Genomic DNA, 12,806 nt, shown 5'->3' with positions numbered 1-12,806 from the left:
CCATTTTAAAGATCAGGGTTGGAGAATCTGGCTGTTATATAGAAAGGATTAGGGAGGGATGTCCCTGGGGCTTGGTGAGACCATCTTTGGATCTAGCACCATGAAGTTCCTAACAAGAGGTCTACACTGTGGACACTGGTTCTTTCTCCAGAAGTTGCCCTTGAGCAAAGGAATGGGGAGAAATGTAGGTCTGGAGATAGTGGGGCCAGGCGCCATATCTTCCTTCTGCCATTTCACTAACCAGCTGTGTGACGTCTGGCCGGAAACTGAAATCCTTTAAGTTTGTTTTTCCATCTGCAGAACAGGGATAAACTCACTATACTGGAGAGGTTTTGGTATGGTACAGTAAGAAAATAAGGAAGGAAAGTATCTTGTAAATTGGGGAACACATAGGGGAGAGACTGGACAGACAGCAGTGGACTTCTGGGGTGACACACTGGAGAATCACCAAAGCACAGTGTTGGCAATGATGGCAATGTGGGGTCCTTGGCTCTTGTCTTTTTAGGTTACAAGAATTTAAGCAAAGAAGATGCAGCATAGAGCACTTTAATGCAAAGGAAAAAGAATATTTTGAAATCTCGGTGCAGAATAGACAGTACCCTCTGAGAGGATTCGGGTCAGGCTGCTCATGAGGATGAGTCAGCCTTGACTGTCATTGGGGCGACTTGCTTTATGGAAGACTTACATGATTATTCTTAAGAGAGTGGGAAGGGGTGTTGCTAGTAAGCATGTTCTGGTTGGTCTTCTGGGTGCACACTCACAGTCTCTGTACATGCTTGTTCGTATATCTCATGTCTCATTAGCATCTTCGATCTCCACCCAAGGGTGTGGTTTTTACTACTGTAATGAGCAAAGAGTCAATCTGAGGACAGGTGAAATCAAAATGCACAGCTCTGTACAGGGGAAATTCCCCACCTGAGCTGGCTGGGCTTGATGAGCTCAATTACAATGCGCATGCTGGGGCTTGTTGTGTGGACAGTGCAGGCACCATGGTTGCCACGTCCCCAGGACGTGGTTATTTATGTGACTACCTATCCTGCCTCATTTGGTTGCTTCATGAGCACTGACCCAGGTTAAAAGTGGTCCCATAGGTAGACCTGAACCCCAACAATATCATTGGTGGAGACTTCAATTCACTGTATTTTTCACATGCCTTGCCTTTTGATAAGGTATCATTAAGTTGTTTATTAGACATCCATGTGGAGCTGCTGATGGGCAACTGCAGTTATTACTAACCTGGAAATTAGGAAAGGCATGGGAAATTGAAATGTAAAGTTTGTGAATCATTGATTTAAAGATAGCTTTTGAAGCCTAAGAGCTGATGTTGGCTTGTAAAGAATGTGAGGATATTGGGAGGCTGAGGCAGGCAGATGATGAGGTCAGGAGATCGAGACCATCCTGGCTAACACAGTAAAACCCCATCTCCACTAAAATACAAGAAATTAGCCAGGCGTGGTGGCACACACCTGTAGTCCCAGCTACTCAGGAGGCTGAGGTAGGAGAATCATTTGAACCCCAGGAGGCAGAGGTTGCAGTGAGCTGAGATCGTGCCACTGCAGCACTCTAGCCTGGGCGACAAGGTGAGACTTCATTAAAAAAAAAAAAAAAGTGAGGATGGACAAGAGAAGAGAGAAGGACATTTTAAGGAGTAGAAAGTGAGAAGAAAAATCAAGAGCTTGTGGTGTTCCAGGAACCACGTGAAAATGTCTCACGAAAAGCATGTGATTCCACATGTCAAATGTTGAAAGACAGTGTAAAATAAAAACAGAATTGATCACTAGACTTGGCAACAGGTAATTCACCAGCGACTGTGGAAAAGGTGGGATTTTTTTCCCCTATGAAAGTGTGATGTAAAATATGATTGGCATGGGTTTAAAGGAAATGGGAGGTGAGGCATAGATATGGACTCCTGCTGATAAGGTTTGGATCTGTGCCCCTACCTAAATCTCATGTTCAGTTGTAATCCTCAATGTTGGATGTGGGGCCTGGTGGGAGGTGATCGGATCACAGGAGTGAATCCTTCGTGAGTGGTTTAGCACGATTCCATTGGAGCTATTCTTGCGATAGAGTGCTCAAGATATCTGCTTGCTTAAAAATGTGCAGCAACTCCCCGCTGGCTCTCTCTTCCTCCCGCTCTGGCCATGTAAGATGCACCTGCTTCCCCTTTGCCTTCCACCATGATGGGAAGCTTCCTGAGGCCTCCCCAGAAGCAGAAGCTGTTATGCTTTGGGCACAGCCTATGGAACCATGAGCCAATTAAGCCTCTTTTCTTTATAAGATAAATGACCCAGTCTCAGGTATTTCTTTACGGCAGTGTGAGAAGGGACAAATACACCTGCATTCAGACGTTTTTCTATAAAGAAGAGAAGAAAATAGGTGGTACCTAAAGTGGTATTTGAGGACACGCATTTTCCAATTATGGGAGATACTGGAACATGCCTATGGGGATAAACTAATAGAAAGGAAAAATTGATGATACAGAAGATAAACAAGAGGCACACACATCTCAAGGAGGAAGCCAGGGGTAGGACACACTATACAAGTGGCCTGATAGTTGTTCAAGAGGAGGCTGGAGGGACAATCCTTCATATGAAGAAGGCAGAATAGACTTAGAAGGAAAATGTGGTGGATTTTCTAGTGATGTTTTTGCATTTTCTCAGTTAAATAAGATAGGAGAGGAAATTGAAGATGGTGGTGGTTTAGAAAGAGAAATGTGTGAAACAATTATTTCAATGATAACTGACTAGGAGGACACAGAATTGAGAGATAGTGAGGGTCTCCATAAAGCTTGTACCGAAAGATAAAAAATAAGGTCAGTCTGCACAGTTGTGTATTTTTTCTTCTAGTCTTGCCCCAGCACCAACCAGTTTCAGGCATTTCCATGCAGGCATAATCACCACCATTAGATTTAATTTAGGAATTAGAAAAATGAAGATGTCAGCATTAAAAAAGAAGACACGGGAGCAAATTATCTCTAAGCATGTTGAGTTTCCTCAGGAATAGAAATAAGGATTATAATCGGAATGCATGAAATGGAAAGTCATCAGTGCATTCTGGAGGGAAGGGAAAGGGAGCTTTTATTAGCAAAAAGAGATTTGCATAAGCTGCTTAGAAACACAGTTCATTGGTTCCAGAGGCTCAAAGCCAGAGTTGCTGTCAGTTCATTGGTGGAGATGCAAGTAACCCGGCAAGGGTTCTTCCAAGAACATTTTAACTGAATTACTGCAGTCCTAGAGCCTGTCTACTGATAAGCTTTATCAAAGCAGAGAATGCCTGAAGGACACAAATGGGTTTCTTGTGGGGTTTTTAATCTTACCTTATATAGTTATCTTGTCTTAGACAAGCAGGCATAAGATCCCTCTCCTTCAGGTCTTCCTGGCTATGACAAAAGAAGTTTTATCTAGGTATCTGCAAATTTCACAAACAGTAAGAGAGATGAAAGGGTTTAAAAAGGGAAGAGATGACAGAAAAGACAGATGGCAGCATCACAGTTCTGTATAAAGAGAGACGAGCATTTGAGGAAGGTGGTAGACATGGAAACTAAGATTGTTTCAATGGATAGGAAGTAGCAGGGTACTTAAATATTTGTTTGACTCGGGGTACTTGAAGAAAGGGTGTGAAGAGGGGGTTGTGGACTGAGAATGTGATACCTTCAGTCAGGATTGGGAAGGACGCAGGGCCGTGATGCAATCTCTAAGATGCACCCACGGCATGAGCAGCACCTCTTGTAGTGGAAGACAGAATGAAGAGAAACGAAGAGGCCTGGGGTGAAGATTGTCTGCAGGGTCACTGACTTCACCAAGGACAACAGCACCAGTGATAAGCCCTCAGCCAGGGACAGTAGCTCACGCCTGCAGTCCCAGCACTTTGGGAAGCCAAGGTGGGTAGATTGCTTGAGCCCAGGAGTTCAAGACTAGCCTGGGCAACAGGGCAAGACCCCGTCTCTACTAAAAATACAAAAATTAGCCAGATGTGGCAGTGTGCACCTGTAGTCCCAGCTTCTTGGGAGGCTGAGGCAGGAGGATCACCTGAGCTCAGGAGGAGGTCAAGGCTGTGGTGAGCTGTGGTTGTGACTGTGCCACTGCACTCCAGCCCAGGAGACAGAGTGAGACCCTGTCTAGGAAAGAAAAAAAGAAAAAAATGACCTTCTTGAGCAATTGAAGTAATTGGTACAGTTTGAAAAAATTAAAAACAAAAAACAGAACAAAACAAAGCAAAACACACACAAAGCAAGCCAGAGTCTCAGGTGAAGCGAGTGGTGAAGGGCTACGAAACACACTGGTCTCAAGAATGCAGTCTCCTGTCCTGTACCTCCAAGGGGCGGTGTTTTTAGCGAGGAGGGAGGACCGATTACCTGGAAGTAGAAGTGAAGATTAAAGAGGGAGCCTATCCCCAATTCAAGATCAAGATCAGTGGTGTGCAGGTTGCGGGAGAGGAAAAAAAAAAAAAATCAGACCTGACTTGAGCGAGCAAAAGCCTGGCAGCATCCTCATGACAGATGCAGGGATTGATTTTGGCAGAGTGGGAAGAAGCACGCAGCATGGTCGAGAATGAAGCTGGACTCTCAGCAAGGGCCACTGCCCACAGCCCTGTGCCTCATCCCAAACGCTGGGAGTCTCTCCTGCAAGCTAAGGTGCGGGGGCCTGTGGGCTGGAGGACCAGAGGGTCTGGTTTGAGTCTTAGTGGGTAAGGATGTGCATGGCCAAGACCAGAAACAGGACTGTGGCCGTCGTCGGGAGAGGCGATGAGGCCATGAACCAGGACAGTGATAAGGAGAAAGGGTAACCACAGACCGAAAATGAGGGCTTGTCGGAAGGGTGGAAAATAGCCTACCGGGACAATGAAGGAAGGGAGAGGGTAGAGGGGAAGTGGAAGAGGACAGGAGCAGCCTTGGGTCCTGAGCACGGTGGGCCCGCCCGACTCTAGAGAGCCTGGAAAGCTACCCTGTAGGAGGAGTTTGCCTTTACAGCCAAAAGTTGGAGAAAGGGTGGCCAGACACACGTTTTATCTGCCACCCCCACAAAAGCAGAAACGTGCAGCATTAGCACTCTGTGCTCAGTATGACAATGGTTAGGAGTAGACAGAAAGGATATGGCCTCAGATGTAAGGCAGAATAATGTTTACACTACTTCTGCAAGTGAGTATGTCTTCTGAATGCCCTGCTTTGAATTTCAACTTTTTAAACCCAATTCTGACTCTTTTAAAATTATTTTTGATGTGTAGAGGGAAGGGGAAGAGATGGGAAATGTAAAGTGAAATGGAATAGAACTAGAGGCAAATCATTTTCATTTTTTTAAGATATGTGAGCAGAGGGGAAAATACTCTTTTCATGCTTAGCCGGATAGCGTTCTCTGTTCAAATGTCTGGAAATCAACTGAACCGGAGAACTGTAAACCTCGCTTCGGGGACCTGAATCAGGAAGCGAAAACTCAAACTAACTCAGAACAATCAGAAGTAAAACGAGCTAAAATATTTACACTTAAAAATAAGGTTCCAAACTTCAAGTACTAAGTACTCTCTTTAAACATGTTTTACACTTTTTTTTTTTTTTTTTCTGAGATGGAGTCTCCCTCTGCCATCCAGGCTGGAGTGCAGTGGCGTGATCTCGGCTCACTGCAACCTCTGCCTCCCGGGTTCAAGCGATTCTCCTGCCTCAGCCTCCTGAGTAGCTGGGACTACAGGCGCCCGCCACCACACCTGGCTAATTTTTGTATTTTTAGTAGAGACAGGGTTTCACAATGTTGGCCAGGCTGGTCTTGAATTCTTGACCTCGTGATCCCCCTGCCTCTGCCCTCAAAGTGCTGGGATTACAGGCGTGAGCCATGGTGCCCGGCTGGCATGTTTTACACTTTTATGCAATTCTGAAAAGGGCAAAGTTAATGTAAATTTAATGCAGACTATTTTTCATTATAACTGCATAAAAATATGTTCTCCCGGAAAGCCTACAAAATCAAATAAAATATTTTGAGATTAGACTAAAAGATGACAGAGCAATTTAATAATGTTTATTAAATTTATTATAAAAAATGTATTATAACAAAAACATCACCTACTGCAAATAGCATTAACACACTATTTATAAACAACTGGCTTGGTGATAAAATAAGAGCTACCGAAAATTTACTCTTATTAACATGACCTCTTTATTTTGGAGTGTGTGTTTGGTACTTAATGTTTTACATAATTGAAATTAGCAATAAGATCACCTTATGCTTTCTCAGTTATCCATAATTTATAAATATTTGGTTCTGTTAATGAAACAAATTGTATTCACATAAAATGCCAACTGTAAAACTTGGAGATGTAAACTGAGGTCATAGTATGAGCTATGGGATTCTTCAGTGCCCTGCACTTGGCTGAGCACACAGTATGCACTGGGAAAGGGATTCATTCCCAGATTACTCATGATAGACCAAAGAGGGAAATGCTGTCAAATGACAGAAGTTATGTATGGCTCACAACAGCCTTGGAAAGCGCCAGGTGAATGTTCAATGAAGCAGCCCATGTCCAAGCCTCCCATAAAGACCTCCCTGTGCAAGTCTCAAAAGTGCGATATGAGAATGTGACAAGACTTATTTCAACTCAGCTCAAATAATTAGGACCTGATCAGTCAAGAGTAAAGACGTGGATAAAAAGAAAGCAAGATCGCCATTTGGGGTAAAATAAAATTTAGAGTAGATTATATCTGGGTCTGGTTAAGGTGTTATCTCCTCCATTGGACTGTAAAATTTTCTAGACAAGATAATAACAGTCACCCTCACGCCTTCACACAGTATTGTTGTGAATATGAAGTGCAGACATGCATGTGTATGGACTTTGTAAAGAGCATTCCAGAGATTTAAATTATTTTCTTTTATTATCCTATTTAATGTTTTATACATAGCTGGGGTTCTTGTGTTTGGTGGTGTGCTGGGGATAGAGCTAAAATCAAGTTACAATGGGCCTACAGGACTGTTTTAAGAACATGAAACCCTACAAAGGCAGACTCCAGGGAGACTCCTGTAGCCAGGCCTTCCTTAGTTGACCCTCCATTAATATCAAAGGATGTTTGTTGAGGATGCCTGGTGGGAGAGAGTGGGTTTTGTGAAAAGAGTGGGAATGTAAAATTTAAAAAAAGAACCTTGAGTTCCTGTTTGACTTCTGCCTTTCCTCTCAGACAAGGCTCTTAGCCAAGCCAAGACTGGTTTCTACATAAAAATGAGGAAAGTAACATCAGGACATCATGGCTTATGCAGAGATTGGTTGACACAACACAATATAAATGAAACTGGAGTATGAATTTAAAAGCGGTAATGATGATCATTCTACTAACCTTTTGTAAAGTTGGTCCTGCTTAAAGGCTGATAAAAATGACCATAATATTTTGGAGTTCTGCCCCCTTCCGTATGCTTTGGTACCTTTATTAAAGATATTTTACATGATTATAATGGATTTGTGGCTGTCAAAACGTAGTAAACTAAAAAAAAAAAAAAAATGTGGGTTGCTTTTCTTTCTTTGTATGTATTTTGTGTGAACATGGAAAAAAAAACATTCTAGGATTCAGCAAGATCCAAACACATTATCATGCTCATGTAGATCGTCATATGCAAATCAGCATCGCAGCCAAGTATTCCGAGATTTCTAAACCTTGCTTTGATTTAGCATCCTTTATCATCACGTTTTAGAACAGTCCCTCATTGAGCTTTCAGCCCACAAGCTGGTGAGCTAATATATGACGCAATCTGAATTAATGTAGAAAAACATTAGAGGTGTTCACTGTTCAGGTGTGAATGATTTCCCAAAATATCGACGTCTGCTGCATTCTTTTAACTCGGTAATTGTGTAAATCTGTAAAGCCATCATGTTGGTACAGTTTTGATGTTGGATTTTCAAACATGTATGACTCTGTTTGTCTCCACGTATTTGCAGGTTATCATTGATGCTCCTGTGGCTGGGTTTGCAGGCTTAGCCGATTTTCCAGTTGTGGAATATCTGGAGAGTTTTTCCACCCTCTTCTCCTCTGAAGCCTATCTTTTATAGAAGCTCCACCAGAGAGCAGAGAGAGATGGAGAGAAACATTTTGTTACCCATTAGATACTCTGAATATATCTGAAGGTTTTGGATAAAATGGACTTTTAACTTATTTGTGAATTTGAATTATGACTCATTCCCCAGTCACAAACTTGGAAGATAAGTTAGGTGGAAATGCATGGATAAAATTAAAATTATAATTTCAATAGTGTGCATAATGAGCAGAAAACTCAATATTATCTGTTATTTATCAGGGTTCTGGAATTTTCTTGACAATAGTGATTTCTCTTATTTTCCTGTTCTTGACTTTTCTGTAATTAAAATACTGGATTTGTTTTTAATCATTAGTAAGTGGGGGCATAATAAATCCTTCCAAGCTAGTCTGCACCTTCACTGGAGCACAGACAAGCAAAAATACAAATATACATGCACACACACCATCCTATTCCAACTTCTAGGTCTTGGTTCCTAGATATTTCAAACTCAATGGTGAGTAAAATATGAGCTGAGGAGAACGGAAAGTACATTTCCAACCCAACAAGGTTAGTCATTATTCAGTAGTAGTTCTGAGGTCACACAAACCCATACACAGGGATGACTGATTTTAGCAGAACATCTAAAAACACAAATTTCATAGTAAACTCATCTTTTTCTGCAAATATACTTTTCCAAACAGCCATAATATGAGAGCCCCCCAACCCCTACAAAAAGGTGTTTGTGGACTGCGCTGCTCAGAATCTTTGTTTAAATTTCGGTTTGCTGGTCTGGGGCATGGCCGGCTGACCAATCTTTTTAAATTGTACTCTCCGGTGACTGATGGGTTACTCCATATATTTTTTCTCCCACTTAACACACACACAAACACTTATTTTATTACAGAATAATATAGGGGGCAGTAGAAGACATTCAATAGTTTTATAGAATAGAAGATGACCTCTTTAGACGGTTTGTAAGTAAAAGTAGTGCATGCACAGGTTAAGACTGGAGAACAACAAAATTTTCTATCTTATTAATGCAATGCACCTGTCATTGACACACTGACACCCACAACACACACACCCTTCTAGGAAAAGGAAATCAATGATGTCTACTTTTCAGATATCCTTCCTGAAAAAAATAATAATACACATAACTATGTGACCACTACCATCTACAGAACATCTTGTGAAAGACACACTATCTGGTTTCCTTGACTTTATTTTCTACTGATATAGTTTCAAACTCTTTCCATAAAATTCTGGCTCATTCTTTGTAAAACACGCACAATATTCCTTATTATGCTATCATGGGATAAATCATTTTTGTAAAATCATTTTATTCTTGATGGACATTTTTGTTACTTTTACATTTTCACTGTTAGGAATAATGCTCCATGCATATTCCTGTTTACATGTCTTGGGATTTTTAAAAAGTATATCCATAATTTAAATTCTGAATACTGGAATTGCTCCTCAAAGTTTAATGTGCATTTTAAATGTAGATGTCTATTAGCAAGTGTCCTCTGAAGTGTTTGTGCCAATTTAATTTCTCCCCTGAAGTGCATGGGAGTTGTATTTTCCCCACAAATCACCAGGAATTTCTGCCAATTGATAAGGGAGTAATATCGATTTATTGTCTAGATATGAATGTTTTTTCAAAGTTTAGCATCTTTCCATAGGTTTATTTTGGCATTTATGTGTCTTTTTTGTGAACTTTGAGTCCATACAAATTGCATATTTTTCTATTGGTTCTTATTTTTAAAGTTTTCCCTCAATACTTTGTCAATAAAAAGAATTAACTCTGTCATTCCTATCATGCAGTTCATTATTTTTATGATATTTCCCCCAGCAGATGTTTTTGCAACATTATCAATTTTTTAATGTTAACTTTTGTAGAATAATTAGAATAATTCACAGCTGATAATAGGTGCTAAATGTAGCTTAGATATTATTAATATTAATAGAAAGAATTATCTTTCCAAGAAAATATATGTAGGTTTATACTTTCTTATACATATTAGGATTTCATTTTTGTATTAATTTTTGATCCACTTGCATTAATAATACCAAAATCTAAAGTTGCTCAAGTTCCTTATCTAAAATGGCAAACTGGCTGCATAAAAGCTACACACATCCTCCTGTATACTTTAAATTATTTCTAAATTACTTATATACCTAATCCAATGTAGACAATTGTTATACATTATTTTTAAGGGAAGGATGATAAGATAAAACTCTGTGCAGGTTCAATACAGATGTAAACCTTCATTTTTTTCTTTATCAGAACATTTTTACCTCCAGTTGGTTTGAAACCAAGGTGGTGAAATCCATGGCTGTGAAGAGCCAACTCCATTATGTTTCCTTACTAGTCATCACTATTGTTTGAAAAACTAGTAGTTTTTGTACATTGCTTTCTACTTTTCTGAATTTTCTTACATATATTTAGCGGTTTTTACACTGAATAATTGTTTTCTGTGGCATATAATGACACCACTCACAAGTTACAGAAATGGTGCCGTTTTCTTTCAAATATTTATCCACCAGGTGTTAATTTATAATGATAATGATGGAAATTATTGTCTAGTTCCAATAAATATCAATATTTCTCCTCTTTTAACTTTCAGTGTGATTCTGGTTCTGTGATTTTTATTTTTATTTTTATTGTGTTTACCAGAAACTGATGCACCTCTCCCTTGGACAGTTCCTGAAACAAATGAGTCAATTTACTATTAAATTTTTTTTTTGTTCCTAAAAAGGAAGAGCACAAAAATGCAAGAGAGAGAGAGAGAGAGAGAAGGACAAGAAACAAGGTAGATGGAGGTCCACGTCTTGCCCTGGATGGCTGTCATCTAAGACAGAGAACGACCTCCACGCGCAAGACACCTGGGCCTCCAGATAGTGAGGTCAGGATTCAGCAGTCCTCAGCGCCTCGGCAAGAACAGAGGTGAACCTGAGCTCTCTGCAGGCAGACTGATATGGTTTGAATATTTGTCCCTCCAAATCTCGTGTTGAAATGGGATCCCCAGTGTTGGAGGTGAGGCCTGGTGGGATGTGTCTCGGTCATGAGGTCAGATCCCTCAGGAACGGCTTGACACCCTCCCCATGGTCATGAGGGAGTTCTCATTCACTTAGTTCGCAAGAAAGCTGGTTGTTTAAAGGAGCCTGGCGCCTCCTCCTCCACTCTCTGTCTTGCTCCCTCCCGCGCTGTGACACACTGGCTCCCCTTCACCGTCCGCCATCAACACAAGCTTCCTCAGGCCCTCCCCAGAAGTCAAGCAGACGCTGGTACCCTGCTTCCCGGAGAGCCTGCAGAACCATGAGCCAAAATACACTTCACGAAGAATAAATTACACAGTCTCAGGTGCTCCTTTGTAGCAATGATAAGGGACTGAAACACAGACTTACCCCAAACAGGAAAAATAGCAGTGAGTCACCCAGTGACTCCACGGGGAGAGAAGCCTGGGGTGGAGAACTGAGTTAGCCCCTTCCATGTGGAAGGAGATATCTGGAGTGAGACAGACGCATTCCTACTTCACACATGTATCAATCTGCTCCTAGTCTAACAAGATTGCACTTTCAATTAATGTTACCTCTGCCAAAGACACTTTATACATCTAGTAAAATGATCACATGGTGACAATTCATTGACCTATGAATACGGTATAAGGTAACTGTATTAATACCAGAAAATATATTAATATGACATCCGTTAATATAGTATGAACTTAAATTTTAAACTATATTATTTTATAATTTTATACACATCGTCTAACTCCAGTCACCCCAGTATCTTCGACTCAAACAAACATCATTTGGTCATAATGTATTATTTTGTAAGGCGCTGCTGAACCGCATTTTCTGATTTTTTTTTAAGTTTTATTTTATTTTTAATTGACCAACAGTAATTGTCTGTTATTGGGTACAAAGTGATATTTTGATACACACACACATTGTGGGACAATCAAATTTCAGTATAGCTAATAGAGGATTTTAAATATTCTCACCGCAAAGAAACGATAACTATTTACTGGCATTTTTAACAATATGTATACAAGTTTGTAAATGTGTATGTGTGTGTGTGTGTGCAAAAATCTTCTCTGTTGGTTTACCTTTGTCAGGATTTAACTGGCATCATAAAAATCACTTTGAGGATTTTCTTCTCTGTGCTTTGAAACATATTATCAGTGTTTCAAATGAGGTGTATGCTGCTATCAAGGTAGAACACGAACATGATTCAGCTTCAATGGTCTACATCCTAAATTAGTTCTTGTCTACTTGATTTGTTATGGATGAAGAGTGAGGTAGGAGTCTCACTGAAACCGTGTTTCCGTTGTCCTTGCATCTCCTAGTTTTGCTTGATTTATTTTTAGCATGATTTGGGGTGTCAGGTTCGATGATGGCTGTGCTCTTTCTGTGACTTTCACTCTGTTTCTTGTGAGGTATGCTGGGTAGCTTCTGCCTGGCCGCCAGATCGGTTCCACAGTCCTCACGGCTCAGTGGCCCCGGAGGCCAACCTATAGGCAACATTTCACTGGGCTCTTCTACCCTCTCTAATTCATTTGGGATTGACGAGAGATCAAGCACAGGGAGCATAAGTCTGGGCATTCCTTCAACAGGGTCCGTCCCACTGGGCTCCTCCAGCCAGCTGTGAATCTGAATGGTCAAAGCACCCACTGCTGCCTGCACGGCCCTCTTCAGCTCCCTAACTTCCTCCTCCTCACACAGGTCAGACAGGAGGGCTCTGGAATGGCTAGCTCTGCGGTAACGGATTTTTTTTTTTTTTTTTTTTTTTTTTTTGGAGACGGAGTCTTGCTCTGT

The sequence above is a fragment of the Theropithecus gelada genome, chromosome 8, assembly GCF_003255815.1.
Source record: "Theropithecus gelada isolate Dixy chromosome 8, Tgel_1.0, whole genome shotgun sequence".
NCBI lineage: Eukaryota > Metazoa > Chordata > Mammalia > Primates > Cercopithecidae > Theropithecus > Theropithecus gelada.
The sequence above is the reverse complement of the archived record's forward strand: the minus strand, read 5'-3'. Positions refer to the sequence as shown.